The sequence below is a fragment of the Equus quagga genome, chromosome 7, assembly GCF_021613505.1.
Source record: "Equus quagga isolate Etosha38 chromosome 7, UCLA_HA_Equagga_1.0, whole genome shotgun sequence".
Taxonomy (NCBI): Eukaryota; Metazoa; Chordata; class Mammalia; order Perissodactyla; family Equidae; genus Equus; species Equus quagga.
In genome coordinates this window covers 86,007,434-86,023,718 of record NC_060273.1, presented here as the reverse complement: position 1 = coordinate 86,023,718, position 16,285 = coordinate 86,007,434, and the positions used below count along the sequence as shown (strand labels likewise).

General features: G+C 40.7%; 1 protein-coding gene across 4 annotated transcripts in view; it reads left to right on the top strand.

Moving 5' to 3' along the window:
- The first annotated feature begins 829 nt into the window (after positions 1-829).
- The window catches only part of CDC42SE2 (CDC42 small effector 2), a 102,158-nt gene continuing 86,702 nt past the window's right edge, over positions 830-16,285 (top strand). For 2 of the 4 annotated variants that reach the window (XM_046667929.1, XM_046667927.1), the window contains exon 1: positions 842-934. The gene's annotated coding sequence lies outside the window, so the exon portion shown is untranslated. Of the gene's footprint in view, positions 935-5,993; positions 6,137-16,285 lie in introns of all 4 variants that reach the window. The other 2 variants (XM_046667928.1, XM_046667930.1) reach the window with 2 other exon arrangements.

The following is a 16,285-nucleotide window of genomic DNA, read 5'->3' as shown; positions in this document are numbered from 1 at the left end:
TGAGTTGCTTTTTAAGCAAGGGAGAACTCTAAACTTAGGGAAAAAAGAAAACTAATGTTGCACTAATAACGTTGCACTAATATAAGACGTATATTAGTATATCCCAAGTATTGTAGGCTTGAAAACTTATTGTAGGGATTTTGGTGGAGTGCTGACTGCTAGATAGGGGCACTCACATGTTTCTGATTTCTGGGATATATAAAACATACACCTAAAGGAGTCTCAGAGATCCAGTAGACGAGTCATTTCACACATTTCAAATGCCAGGTGGATGTTCTCGGCCGTAAGCCAGTTAATGAGGGTTCAACTACTCTGACGTTCACATTTAAAAAAAGCGGTGGTCCGATGATTTCAGCGCATCTGTCTCTCAGCTGCAGCCAACTGAGCGATGCCTGGTCCGACGGCTCGGCACTCACCCTCGCTCGCCCGGGAGGGTCCGCGGCCCCACTGCGAGCGCAGGCACCACCCCACCGCTTGGTCCGGGAAGGGGGCGCGAGCCGCCGCCGCCTGCTGCCCGGCGGAGGCGGGGAGGGGCTCCTGCGCGCTCCCCCTCAGCCCCGGTCGCCATCTTCCGGCGCGTCCTTTCCCGCGCGGGCTCCTGCCCCGGCTCTAGGCTCTCCGCTCGCCTCGGAGGGGCTTCCCGGCCGTCACCGCTCTAGCGCGCGGCGCGGCGCGGGGTTCCCGGGCAGAGCCCACCCGGAGGCGGGGCCGGGGGCGGGGCCGGCGCGGCGGCGCGGCGGCGCTGCCCTCCCGCAGCTCCCGGAGAGCGCGCCGCCCCTCGCCCCGCCCGCGCGCGAGACTGGGCGGGGAGGGCGGGGCCAGGAAGCGGCGAGCGCGCCGGGGAGCGCAGCTGCGGGAGTGGGGGCGGCAGGAGCCGCGGAGCCGGCGCCGAGGGCGGCAGCGGCCGGAGCGGGCGGCCGAGACAAAGGCGACGGTGAGTGCAGCGCCGGCCCCCACCCCTCGCCCTCGCTGCCCCCTGGGCGGGGACCCGAAGCCCCGAACCCCCGCTGCCGAGGGCTCCGGGGCGAGGGCGGCCCGGCCCTGCCCGCCGCGCGCTGCGGGCTGTGGGCTGAGCCTGCGGCTCCATTTTCAGGTCTGGGCGAGGTCCTCCTGCGGACCCTGCCTTTGGCTTTTCTTCCACTGCCTCTGAGAAATGGTTCCATGCTCAGTTCAGAATTCACGGCGGGGGGGGCGGCTGAGTGAGCCAACCCGCCCGCCGCCTGGTGTAAGATGGAAATGAAGACCCCTTCCCCCCAAGTTTGCAGGTCTGGAAGTCGGGAGGGTGGCGCGAGGGGCGGGCGGAGAGGGCCCGGGTGGACCAGGTGAGGGGTTCGGAGGGGCGGGGACCCCGGCTCCGGAGCCCGGACTCCAGCCTGAGGCGCCCGGCACGTTCCGCCCGCGGGTGTCGCCGCGGTTCTTTTGGGCCCCGGAGAGAAAGCCCTGGACACCTCGGAGGAGGAGCTCATGTACTCTTACAGGTTGTTCACCCCGCGCTTGCTGCTTGAGTTGTGATTTCTGGTAACGGGTGTGGTGGGTAGCGGCTCCCTGTTGCCGCATCAATAGCTGAAAAGGAACCCCGATGGGCTGACTTCGTGTATCTGTGAATCAACATCGGGATTCCTCTTGAGCTGCTGTTATCTTAAATGATAAGCTTCTGTAGGGGAATTGGGTGCTGATGTTCAGTTTACAAAATGTACACGTTTTGTTAAAGGACCTGGCATATAGTAGATACTCAATAAAATAGTTGAATGAATGCATCCTGAAACATCAGACAAAGCCGATCTCACATCTAGTCAAATTTAGCCACGTACCCTCTTGACCCAAATTAAAGAAAAAAATTGGCGAACAACGTGTAGTTTTTGTTTATATGTTTGTTTTTACCCAACATATACTTACTCTTGATGAATAATCAGTTATCAGTTTTGCAAGCGTAGAAAATATACTTGAAATGTGGAAGCTTTCATTTTGAGGAAAGTCGGTAGGCATCTTCTGTCTCTTAAAAATAAGCCTTAATTCTAATTTTCTTTCCGAAGACTGGAGAAGATGAAGAAGAGGCGCTTGGATTGTGTTTTGTTCTTTTGAGACGCAGGTTTCTATTTCATTATGAATAAAGAAGTTTAGCTGCTTTTGAGGGAGGGTAGCCTGAACTTGAGTTGCCTTTTGAGCAAGGAGAGCTCTAAATTTAGAGAGAAAAGAAGACTAATGTTGCACTAATATAGTTAAACCTCACCATTTACGCCACAGATATTCATTAAGCGCCTATTGTGTGTTGGCTCCTGTGTTGGATGCGAGTTTCTAGGGGGGAAAACCCCCCACAATTATCCTTTTCTTAAACGAGCGTGAAGTTCTTTCCTCATTATGGTGGTTGTAGGCGGGGTCTACTTACAGTTGGGAAAGATGGCAGGTGAAACTGCAGGAAGTGTAGCTTCATAACAGTCTATATAAAGGTTAATAAGTAACTTTTTAAGGCTAAGATTATTGGGTTACATTTTCATATTGTCAGTTTAATAAAATCTGTGTTTTAAAATGAAAGGAAGAAGAGGTTTAACAAACCAGTATTTTCGTTCTCTCCCTCTTCCATATTAGATGATTTTGGTATAGTGTATTTATTGAAGAGTAATGTACTTCTGGTTCTGTTTTCTGTAAATAGTCTTTGCTGTGCATGATTTTCTATTTTTAAAAATCTCCAAGGAGAAACAGTGGATTTCTTTTCTATAAGAAATGTTTTTAAATAGAGCACCTTTCAGAAATTTTATTTTTACCTTTTGTTCACCGTTTACAAATAATACAGTGCTGACTTGACAGTCCTGAAAAGGGAAGGACTTAATAATAATTTGTGGTTCTGTACTTGTAGTATTGTGTTTATTAATTCTGAACATAAGGTTTCATTGGCTCTTTTTATCTTCTTTACATCTGATTTAAAAAAATCCCAGTACTTGGTTATTTTGTTTGGCTTCTTCAAAAGTCCAAATTAATGTGCTCCAAAGTCTGGATGATCATTACAAAATAATGTAGATTAATAATCTTTTTACAGATAGCTTTTGAATTTAGGTGGACCCTTTTGACTTACTGATGTTTATAACATACATTGTTGAAGATAATGTGAATATTTAAATAGAACTTTCATATTTTTAGACTCACTGGCTATTAGCTTTTTATGGTTCTTCCTAGGAATAAGAAGAAAAGTAATCCCTTAAATTTTGGTGGTAGACAGTTGTGATAGTTTTTCTTAAAACGTATATTTCTCGTAGGGAGAGTTATTTGACAGTATACTCCTGAGAGCCTGGTGTTGATGAGAGACCTAATAGTAAATAATAATAGCGATGATAAAGAACAATGTAAGCAAGCTGTGATATGTTGAATAAAAAATTCTCCACATATTTTATTTGGATAAGAGTTTCATCAAAGTTCTTGACAGTCAACAGCATTGAGAGATGTTAAAGTAATTTTTCCAAGAAATAAGAACCTGTAATGACTTTTTTTTTTTTGCTAAGGAAGATTTGCCCAGCTAACACCTATTGCCATTCTTCCTGTATTTTGTATGTGGGTCACTGCCAAAGCATGGCTGCCGATGAATGGTGTAGGTCCATGCCTGGGAACTGAACCTGGGCCACCAAAGTGGAGTGTGCCAAACTTAACCATTAGGCCCCAGGGCCTAATGACTATTTTTTTGTACTTTTTAAATTTTATTTTATTTTTATTTATTTTTATTTTTTCCTTTTTCTCCCCAAAGCCCCCCGGTACATAGTTGTGTATTCTTCGTTGTGGGTTATTCTAGTTGTGGCATGTGGGGCGCTGCCCCAGCGTGGTCCGATGAGCAGTGCCATGTCCGCGCCCAGGACTCGAACCAACGAAGCACTGGGCCGCCTGCAGCGGAGCGGGCGACCCTAACCACTCGGCCACGGGGCCAGCCCCTATTTTTTTGTACTTTAAAAAAAAGACTGTGTTGTCAAACTATTATTCCTGTGTTAGAGTAGTTCATAATGTTTTGAGGCTAAGTAAATTCCAGGATCATCCTATTTTGTAATTTTTGGAATATTTGAAATATCATTCTTTTCATCTGGGTATGTTTCTGTGTTGAGGGGTGTGTGTCATTTTTTGTTATACCCTTTAGAATGATGCAGAAAGTGTTTCCTGGGGCCGGCGTGTGGCTGAGTGGTTAAGTTCGTGCGCTCTGCTTCAGCGGCCCGGGGTTTCGCCGGTTCGAGTCCTGGGTGTAGATGTGGCACTGCTTGTCAGGCCATGCTGAGGCGGCGTCCCACATGCCACAGCTGGAAGGACCCACAACTAAGAATGCATAACCATGTGCTGGGGGGCTTTGGGAGAAAAAGGAAAAATAAAATCTTAAAAAAAAAAAAAAAGAAAGTGTTTCCTTTATCACATGTAATTAATAAAGTGATTAAGAATGATGCTGATATGGCATATTGTAGCCGTGCCCATATTTACCTATACAAATTGTGAGAAAGTACCAGTTAGCATTTGTGTAAAACATTTCCAAAGTGCTTTATAACTAATTTGTCACATTTATTTTCTAGGATAGATTGCTGTTAAGTTTTTATGTCCCTGTTTTTTTTTTTTTTAATTTATTTCTTTTGATCTTTTATCATTGAAAGTGTTCAGGTTTCTCATCTGCTTTAGGATGAGTCTGGAATATTTTGTTAAGGCTTTCTAAGATTTTTCTCACAATTGCAAATGCATGTTGGTTTTGATCTGTTACAGTATTCTTAATCTCAGTTCTCATAAAAGAAATGTTTTAACATTTTATTGAATGTTAAATGTTAGTAATGTTTTGGTCTGTCTCTGAGGGGGCCATTATGGGTTCCCTCTGCATTCTTGAGAGGAACTGAGTGAAACATGTCTTATCCTTAATACTTACTCACAAGGTGAGAGCATTTATTCTGATCTTTTTCATACTACCTGGAAAAACTTGACATTTAGCTTATTAATAATTAACTTTATGCATCCTACTACCTCACTTCAAAGCTTAAGTATACTTGAACCTTTCTGTAGTACCAACAAGTGAACAAAGCAAGATTTAGCTGGAACTGCTCTGGGACCCCATGCAAAGGAAGTTTCTGAACTGGAAGCCCAAAGACTTGGTAATAAGTTGTCTTTATCATGACACTATAAAATACCTGTAAATTTATTTTAGTCAGAATGGGTTCTAGTGAAACAAACTCCCTATTTTTCTTAGAAAGCATTAGATAACTTCATGTTAAATTTAGGTGTCTGAAAATGATTAAACGATGAGCACTGATATTTCGTTTTGTAGCTTACCCACTTAGAAATTCATGCTAAGATTTTTCTTATTAAATCATTATATTGAATTTTTGTGAGCATCTTGTACTAAAACATAAAATGATTTTGTTTTATTTGACTTAATCTACTTTCACTTTTTGCTTAATAAAACAAAAATGAATTTTTCATATATTCAGCATTGTGTATATTTTGCACCCTGTACATAGTGGGAATCCATGGATATTTGTGGAACTGGTATTTTCAATGGCTGGGACTTGATAAGGTCTAAGCAGAAAACAACTTTCTTTCTCTCGCTGTACCTTCAAGCCCTCCCTGTAGATTGCTTCTCTGCCTCTCAGTGAGACTTTTTTTCTTTTTGAGGAAGATTAGCTCTGAGCTAACATCCACTGCCAATCTTCCCTTTTTTGTTTTTTGTTGCTGAGGAAGATTGGCCCTGAGCTAACATCTGTGCCCATTTTCCTCTACTTTATATGTGGGATGCCTGCCACAGCATGGCTTGACAAGCACTGTGTAAGTCCGCACCTGGCATCTGAACCGGCGAACCCTGGGCTGCCAAAGTGGAGTGCGCGAGCTTAACCGCTGCGTCACTGGGCTGGCCCCTCTAGTTACTTCTAGATAATAAAAAGTCATCTGTTCGCTTGTCAATGAGAGTCTTATTTTAGTCATTAGAAGGTACAGTTCAGTATAACAATCAGTGTTCAAACTTAACACAGTTTAAAACTTTTCTTCCTTAGCTCAGAACTGCTTCAGACCTAGAAGCCTGCTTTGGAGGAAGAGTCCTAGTAGGCGTCTCTTTTTACTTGACCAGCTTCTCTTCAGTGTGCTGTCCTCACCTGTCCAGGGTCCAGCCCAGTGGGGAAGAGGACTCGGGGGAAAGGTATGGTTTTACTGTGACTCATGCTATCATGATCTGGCATTGGTGCCCTCTGAGTTGGGCAGGTTGTTCAAATCCGAGTCTTTGTCCTGGAGTGCTGGAAATGGTTTTCTTGGGGATTCCATGCTGGGAACCTCCAGCTACAATTCCTGTGATAGAATTCTTCTGTTCCAGTCCCTTAGCCTTCCAGTTTCCCTCATCTCCAGACTCACTCTGTCCAGGGAGAGGTGTTGCTTTAGTCTTTAAGGTAGTTCTATAACATTTTAACCAGGCCTGCCTGTACTTCATTAAAGTTATTTCATAAGACGCAATTTCAAGCATTCCACCAGGGCCTGAGTGTCCTATCTTGCTGGCTCCTTCTGTCAAGTACCCCTGCTTGAACAATACTTCTGTGTGTGGGACTTACAATCCATTGCTGCTACCACCTTTTTTCTGTTCCAAGCCCCCTTCCGTCACGTCCTCACTTGACTATTTACCCTACTTTGAATCCATAGTCCACTATTCTAATTTCTCCCTTTTGTATACCCTCAGTTCCTTTGTAGCACTTCTCCCTTTAGTGTACTCACCTGGAGACCTCTGCCCCCTGCCCCTCTCGTTATCCAGTTCTCCATCTAGTCCAGCGTGTACCTGGCAGTTGAGCATATCTTAAGGAAAACATATCCACGCTGACCTGGTGTCCTTTTAAATTTATGACCGGTGACCTCAGGAGGCCTCTGCTGCCCACAGTCCTATTATTTTAGTGATTTCCCTGGTTGAATCGCTCTCCCACTCCCCTACGTGACTGTTTTACATCTCTCTCAAACCTCTAGCTCCTCTTTTCTCTTCTTCATTTTCAGCTGATGATCTTGTTTCCTGTATGTTAAAAATGAAAGCAATCAGAAGAAAACTTTTGCATGTCTCGCTGCATCTATACCCATAGATGCGCATTTCCTCTTGTGCTGTGACTGTCACCTCCACCCTTGCCCTTGATTCTGTCCCCATTCTCCTGTCAAGGACATCGCGTTGCTGCCATGTTCATCCTGTTCTCCTGCCTACCAGTGAGTTGCATCATCAGCGTTTCCCATTTCTTCTGGATTATTCCTATCAGCATATAGATATGATGAAATATCTCCCATATTTTAAAAAAACAAAACCTCCCCCAACACCGCATCTTTCTTCAGGTACTGCTCTCCAAAAGAGTTGTTATTTGTGGTCATCAGTACTCCCTATCTTTTTTGGATCCACTACAGTCCGGGTTTTTTCTCTTTCACTCTACCATAACCGCTCCTATTGAGATTGCTAGTGACCTCCTTGGTGATAAATTCCCTAGTCAATTCTCAGTTCTAATCTCACTGGATGTAGCAGCAGCAACATTTGACATGGTTGATAATTTTCTCTTCATTGAAGCTTTTCTTCCCTTTGCTTCTGGGACACTGCTGCTTATTTTCAGTTTCTTTTGCTTATTCCTTTTTGTTGCCCCAACTTATGAAAAATAAGACAGCATCCCAGAGCTCTATGTTTAGACCTCTTCTGTATTTATACGTAGTCTCTTGTGATCTCACCCTACCCTGTAGCTAGAATTATCATATATTTCAAACTAAAAATATTGTCTTTAGTCTGAATCTCTTTCCCAACCTCCAGACTTGTACACCCAGCTGCCTAGTCAACATTTTCAATTAGACGTCCCAAATTTAACGTGTCAAAACTGAACTCCTCCTCCTCCTTCCCTCCCCCACCCCACTGATCCCATTCCAGTCTTCCTCATCTTATTAAATGTCAGCTCCATCTTTCAGTTTCTCTGGCTGTAACTTTGTAGACATTCTTGACTCCTTTTTCTCACACTCCCACATCTAATTCAAAATAATGTATCATGGAATTGTCCTTTATTTACTTTAAAATCTACCTTAAGAATAAATGTAACCATAGCTAGCTACGTTCCACTGCTGCCGCCCTCTCTAAGCAACCGTCATCTCTTGCCTGTGTTATTTTAGCAGTCTCCTTTCTCATCTCCCTGCTGCTTCTGCTCTTTTCTATTCTCAACACAGCAACCAGGGCAATCTTTTTGAAATGAAAGCGCGATTATTTTACTCCTACGTTCGAAACCCTTGGGTGGCTTTCTGTCATTTAGAGTGAAAGCCAGAATACAGCAGTGCCTACAGGGCCCCTCCAGCCTCTCTGCTTATGTGTCCTACTAGGTTCTCCGTGGCTTACTCCACACCAGGCACATGGGTCTCCTTGAAGTTTTGGGAACCTGCCAGGCACAGTCTTGCTTTAGTGTCTTTAGGGAAAGAGATTTGTTTTATTCACTGCAGAGTCCCCAATATTCAGAATAGTGGCTGATAGATGGTGAGCACCCACATCTGCTAAATGAATGGCTGCTTCTTATTCGTGTCTTTGGTAACAGTTTTTACGTATGTTTCTGTGACTGAAACTGTTTCATCTAAAACCATTTAGTCTCATGGGAATTAAATGAAAATATAGAAAAAAAGAGGAAAAGGTAAGTTTCAAATCAGTTTTTGTCTAGGAAAGTGAAAATACACAGGAAAGGGGCAGAGGAGGTAAGAAAGGAATAAGAAAGGTAAGGTAAATGGAATAAAGAAAAGGAAAAGGCAAGATTTGGAAGTAGAGTGACACTTTTAAAAAAGTATTTTTGGCTTGCCCCATGTTTCTTTAAGCTCTGTTTCTTGAATTCCAAGTGTTGATGACTTACATGGACTTAGACACTTCAAGTTGGACTATATTATACCTTTCTTTTATCAAGGATATGGGCTCAAATGAGATTGGGAGCCAAAACTTAGTTGCTTTTCTGTTGCCAAACTTTTTATTAAGGAAAGCAGTTACTATTACTAAGCAGTTTACCTGATAATATTCTTATCATTACTTTTTTTTTTTTTTTTTTTTTGCTGAGGAAGATTCCCCATGAACTAACATCTGTGCCAATCTTCCTCTGTTTTGTATGTGGATTGCTGCCACAGCATGGCTCCCAATGAGTGGTATAGGTCTGTGCCCAGGAACTGAACCCAGACTGCTGAAGCAGTGCATGCTGAACTCACCACTAGGCCATGGGGCCAGCCCCTCTTATTTTTTTGTAGAAAGCTCAAACAGAAGTCTCATAGTTTTAGGGAAGGATTTTCAGTATGCAAAAATTTATTAGTATGCCTGTCCTCTCAATACTGCACTGCCTGTTTACTACTGCCTCAAAGAAGAGAGGGCTTGTAAGTACACTTAATTGTATTTCTGTGGTAAGTTAGCAGCTAGTTACATCAATGTACACAGCTCTATAAGTAATATTTACCATATGCATATTTGTGCTCTTAAGTGAAAAGTACTTGAATATAGTTAAATCAGTTTTTAAACTGCAGTTTAACTGATATTTAGGTAGGAAATGAGAGTGCAACAAAGTTGATGGTATGCAAACTTTCAGTATTTCATTCTGCCGAGACAAGATTTTTTTTTTTAACTCTATTTTCTGAGTTACAGGTCTCATTTCCTGTTGGTTGATTTAAAAAAATCCTTTAAATAAATTGTTGAAATAGGTCACTTAGAAGCTCCTGGATAAATTATTTTTTATGTATAACCATAAATTATTCTCCATAAACCAGTCTAAACCTTTCTGTATTTTTGTGTAATATGCAATAATTTATGTCTCAATTGACTTGTTTGGTAGTCTTTTATGTGGACATAATGTGGACTTAATTTTCATGGCTATAGAGTTGTGGACGTGTGTATGTTTGTATATTTACAGTTTTTTGTAATATGCAAATATAATTTAAACTTGTATGTGTTTGATATTTTACTTTAACTTCTAAGCAATATTATCTGTAAACCAGACTTGGTATTATATTTTTATTTCACATTAAAATATGAAATTAAATATAAAAATTTTCATATTAAAACATAGGATTAGGGGCCGACCCGTGGCCTAATGGTTAAATTTGGCATGCTCCACTTCAGTGGCCCAGATTTCGTTCCTAGGTGCAGACTTATACCATTTGTCATTTGCCATGCTGTGGTAGCAACCCACATATGAAATAGAGGAAGATTGGCACAGATGTTAGCTCAGGGCAAATCTTCCTCAAGCAAAAAGAGGAAGATTGGCAACAGATGTTAGCTCAGGGTGAATCTTCCTCAGCAAAAAACAAACATAGGATCATTATAATTTTTTCTTTTTGAGGAAGATTAGCCCTGAGCTAACATCTGCTACCAGTCCTCCTCTTTTTTTTGCTGAGGACGGCTGGCCCTGAGCTAATATCCATGCCCAGCTTCCTCTACTTTATATGTGGGACGCCTACCACAGCATGGCTTTTGCCAAGCGGTGCCATGTCCGCACCCAGGATCTGAACCAGCGAACCCCAGGCCGCCGAAGTGGAATGTGCACACTTAACCACTGTGCCACCGGGCCGGCCCCATATAATTCTTTAAAAGTTTATTTACATGCCATGTAAAGTCATTTTGGATGATATACTAGCAAGTGTTTGCCTACAGTTTTGAATTAATCTTTCTATTTTGTAGACTAATTAGGTCATCTTCGTTGGAATTTGACATTGACCTACCTGAATTCATATGCTAGCATTTCACATGTGAAATAACCATCTTGGATTGATAAGATCCTTATTTCTGAACTGACGTGTAGTCCTACCATTAAGTTTATTTCAGCAATGTTTGTAGTTTGAGGCCTACCATACCATACTGCTTTAACTTCATAATGTTGTAGGTAGATTGTGTAGTAACCAAAATGATTGTTTTGAGAAAAGTGAATACAGTTAATCGGCTGTGACCTAAGTCTCAAAAAGGGTCATTAAACTGATGGATTAAAGTATTCATTCATTCAACACATTTATTAAACTACTATGTGAAATTGCTTCCCAGTCTACTCAGAATAAAATACACACTGCTCACTTAGAACATACACACTCACTCACAGTGTCTATATGATATGGCGCTGACAGCCTCGCGGAGTATCTCACCTTTGCTCACTACCTTCTAGCCACGTTAGCTGTCCAGTTTCTCACACACACCATGCTTGTTCTTTCGTTAGGGCTTTTACACTAGTTTCCTCTACCTGAAGTGGTCTTCCCTAGATCTTTGCAAGGTTGACCCCTTATCGTTAAGATCTCAGCTTAAATATCACCTCCTCATTTCCTCACCACTCAGTTTAAAATAACTCCCTCATCACTAATTTTGCCTTCTACATAACATTTGTCAGTCCTTGGAATTAGATATTTTAATTTTTTTTTATTGTGTCCCCAAATAGATTATAAGCTTTATGGGAGCAGAGACCTCCTTTGTCTTGTTCCTTGTTGTCCACAATGCCCAGAACAATACCTTGAAATTGCTATTTTATAGATTAAAAAAAAAAGCATCAATATTGCAAATTTCTTATGGTTTAACCTAGGTAGACTTCTTATTTTGGTTTTAAAATTAATTTCTTTATGGGATTCAGTGAAATTACCTCAGTGCTTTACCTTGTTTTGTTTTTCAAAGCTGCATTCCCTTCGCATCTGATGATTGCTTCTAGATTCATATAATGTGTAAAAGTTGGCCATTTATGTGTTTGTATGTTAGTTGCTTAACTGTATACCTAATTGTTTAGCTAGTCCATTCCAAAGCAGGCACAGAATATCTTGAGATGCCTCCGAGGATGTTCTTGGTTTGACTACTGAGTGCTAAGCCTATTGAAAGGTGTTCTTTTTCTGGTGAAGAAGGTAGAGCTGATTCGGTTTGAGTTATGTATTATTAGATGACATTTTTTTTCACTTGCTTTTCAGAATGACTTACATAAATACACCTGAGTTCAGTTTTGGGTTTTATTTCTGGCTTTTTTCTTTTGCCCATTATCATCCTCTCTAAGTGCTTTCCTACTGTCTCTGATCATTTACTTTCTGCTACTCTGTGGTTTCTTCTATGAATCAGTGTCTCTAAATCAATGAAATGATTTTATCTTGTTTCTCAAGTTTTCATAGTTTTTTGCTATTGTCTTTGCGATGAACACCTGGACATTCCAAACCATTTCTCACCCTTACCCCCCACAGTTCTATAAAGAGATATGATTTCTTATAGGCAGCATTTTCCTATCTGAGGAAATTTATTGTTTAAAAGTTGACCTTTGTTGGCTCAGGGATTTCACTAATAGTTCTTGAGCGACATTTGTATTGTATTAACTCTGAATAAGTGGATTTGAATTGGTGATATTGAATTAAAATATGGCGCCTGGATTTCTTATCCTTTAACTCCAGTTGTTCTGTGCATAAGAGTATGCACAGGCACTAAAAAATAACTTGCTTTCAATGCAGAAAATCAGAATATACATAATAAGCTAAAGGAAAAGCACATTCATAATCCTACCACCCAAGGATAACCACTGGTAATGTTGTGATGAATGTCCTTCCAGACAAGTCAATGAATAAATGTTTTTTCACAAAGTAAGATCTTAGTACACATACTATTCTATAACTTCTGTAACTTCTCACTTTAGCAAATGTAGCAATCATAAAGGCACTACTTCTTATTACTTCAGTTTGAAAGGATCTTATTGGGAAGTGAAAATTGTCTTTGACATAAGGTAAAGCTCTAAGTAAGGTTGTGATTAAAAACAATGATGTTTATGGTGAGTAGAATGTGGTAAGTCACCTCAAGACAAGAATTACTTCAGCAGTCATTTTTTTCTTAAGAGCCCTCTTACCATTGCACAATAGCCTGATTGTATTATACCAGCTAAGGAAAACAGTACATGATTCTGTGTACAGTAGAATTATTTTAATAATAGCCCTAGGGTAAATTATGGGGCTGTAGATAAGTTCATATTTTTTGGTCTGCCCCAAGTCTGATTGATGCCTTAATATTGAAATAATTTTAGAAGAAAATGTGTTTTATTGAAGGCCTTCATCTGTCCAAGTTGGACAATTTTATTAGATATTGCTTCCCTTTTTATATGTCAGAATGAGGAGTGAGGGAGTTCTTGGAAAAAGAAAATTTTAGTACAAGAATTCTTGTATTAGTATTTGAGATGATTTTTGTTTTCTGAATGTGAAGATCCTTGTGGAAGAACCAGAGATATATACTGGTGTCTGCATCCTTTGGAAGTCAGTCCCAGTCTTGTCAAGTGGTTGTTTGGGTCTTACAGGAGCAGTTTTTAAAGCTAATCAGAAGTCTTTTAAGGGTTGTATTTAAATGACTTTTCCTTTACTGTGTGATGTCCGTTACCTAGGGTAGAGTAACCACAGATTTCTTGCCTTATTTTTATTATTCTTGCCCTTCTCTTTTTCTGTGTTGTGTTACTGCCTGCTCAGAAGCTCCTGCAGTCTTTATCCCTTCGTAAGCAGCTAAAGTAGACATTTCTCTTACCCTCACTGCTGCTTCCTGTATGGTGCATATAATGCTGAAAATGCTTCTCATGTGGTAAAGAATAAAAAGCAGTGTAGTTGATGTGGCTTTTTCTACTGAGAAATGATGCATTTGTTGTCAAAAGTGGAGACTGGCAGTCAGTCCCTAAAAAATGTTTTTTTTTGTAAATGGATATGCAAGTACCACTGCTTGTTGGAAGATAAAGTGAATCTTGATATAAATTCAAGAAAAGTGTTTAGAATTATTCCATACATTTTGCTGTTTAAAAACTTGGTGTTTTTTAAAAGTTTCATTTCATGGCGAATTTTTAGCCTCTCCTTTTTATATTTATTTAGTGAATAATGACCTTGTTTTTGCAAAAATGGTACGTACACACTAAAGAAGCTTAGAAGTTAGTCACATAATAAGTGATAGAAACTAGTATTCAGAGTCTTGTCTGATTTTCAGTGGGCGCTGTAAAGTGGCAGAAAGAATATGAACTTTGGAATTAGGCACACCTCAGTTTGATCCCTAACTTTGCCACATTTTTGCCCCATGGCAAACTCTTAGCCTTGGTGATTTTTATTTTCTTTTTTGATTAAGTCCGGGTAATAGGTTTGTTAGGAGTAAGTGAGGTACACATTAAGTACTTGGCTTGTAGAAAGTGTTAATAAATGTTTCATTTCCTTTCTGCTACTCCATATTGTTTTAAAATACGTCCATGGTCACTTGGACATTTCACTAGAAAGTGAATTGCAGTCAGGAAACTGGAAATATATGAAACCCAGATGGACTCATATTGTCGTGTCCTTTTAATCTGCCTGTCTAAGGAGGAGAGTGTTTCTTGGGGCTATTTAAAAAAATATTTTGACTTCAAGGAAAGTTTTAAAGTTAAAAGCTGATTTGTAGAACTGAATTAGGGTGAGTTAATTTTTGCTCATCAAAATGGAAAGAAAGTAACTAATTTCTATGGTTCCTGAGAAATCAAAGTATTTGTGTGTAGTAGAACAATTGTATGCATAAAGATGTCTGTCTTAAAGGGTAACTGACCCTCTGCAAGAGAAAAATATGATGAAAATATGGAACAGTGTTGAAATTTTATAATAATCAATAACAAGTTTCTCTTATCAGATTTAAGATTTAAGAAATGGTGCTAATTCACTTGAATACTGTAACACAAGTAATAAATACATTGCTTGAGGGAGTATAAATCTGTCGAACCCTTTTCAAAAACAGCGTGGCATATATCAAAGAGTAGTATTTCTGCCTTTGAGAGTATACCCGAAGGAAATAACCTTTTTTTCCCCTTTTTTTGAGGGAGGAGGTTATTTTCTTTTTTATGACAGCTTTATTGAGATAATTCATGTGATAATGTGATTTGTAATAAGAAATATATATTATGTCTTTGTCCCTGTTTCTGGCACAGAGCTCCTAAAACCCGTGGCACTTCCTAAATGATGAGCGCCATAAATGTCTTTTGTTATGTTAATGAGGTGACTTCTGGAAAGCACTAAAGGATGGGGGCTGGTTGCCAGGAGAACCAACCTTGCAATTGGAGGGTTGGAACTTTTAGTCCCACCCTCTGACTTCAAGAGGGGGGAGGGGCTAGGGGCAGAAGGTTGAATTGCCAGTGATTTAATCAATCACGGCTGTAATGAAGCCTCCCTAGAAACCCAAAAGAATGGGGTGCTGAGAGCTTCCGGTTTAGTGAACACTTGGAGATGCTGGAAGCGCAGTGCGCTCAGAGAGCCTGGAAGTTCTACGCCTCTTTCCCCATGTCTTCCACCTGACTGTTCTGAATGGTTTCCTTTTATAGGAAACCATAATTTAGTAAGTAAAATCTTTCTCAGAGTTCTCTGAGCTGCTCTGGCAAATTAGTCAACCCAAGGAGGGGATCATGGGGCCCTCAGAAGCACAGGTAACAACCTGGACTTATGATTGGCCTCTGAAGGGGGAGGGGCAGTCTTGTTGGACTGAGCCCTTGACCTGATGCTGTCAGAAATGAGTTGAATTGTAGGACACTCAGTTGGTGTCAGAGAATTGCTTGGTGTTGGTGTGTTCTGCACATTGGAATTGCTGTCAGAGTTGTAATTCATCTTTTGTGTGTGTGTGTGTGTGTGTGTGTGAGAAAGATTGGCCCTGAGCTAACATCTCTTGCCAATCTTCCTCTTCTTGTTTTTCTCCTCAAAGCCCTCCAGTACATCGTTGTATGTCCTAGTTGCAGCTTCTTCTAGTTCCTCTGTGGGACGCTACTTCAGCATGGCTTGATATGAGTGGTGCCATGTCCATGCCCAGGACCCAAACCAGCAAATCCCTGGCCGCCAAAGCAGAATGTGTGACTTAACCACTTGGCCATGGGGACCAGCCTTGTAATTCATCTTTTTAAGCCACATTTTAAAGTACGTAAGTCAGTATTGTGCAACCATCAGCACTATCTAATTTTAGAAGATTTTCATCACCCCAAAAAGAAATTAGCAGTCATTCCCCATTTGTCCCTTACCCCCAGCCCCTGGCAACCACTACTTTGTTTTCTATGTCTCTGGATTTGCCTCTTTTGGACGTTTTATATAAATGGAATGATAGAGTATATGGCCTTTTGAGAGTGGCTTTTTTCACTTAGCATAATATTTCAAGGTTCATCTTTGTTGTAGCATGTATCTGCACTTCATTCTTTGTTATGGTTGAAGATTATTCCATTGTATGGATATACCACATTTTATTCATTCATTGGTTAATGTATATTTTTCACATTTTGTCTATTATGAATAATGCTGCAATGAACATTCATGCACAATTTTTTGTGCGGATGTATATTTTAATTTTTCTTGCTTATATACCTAGGAATGGTAT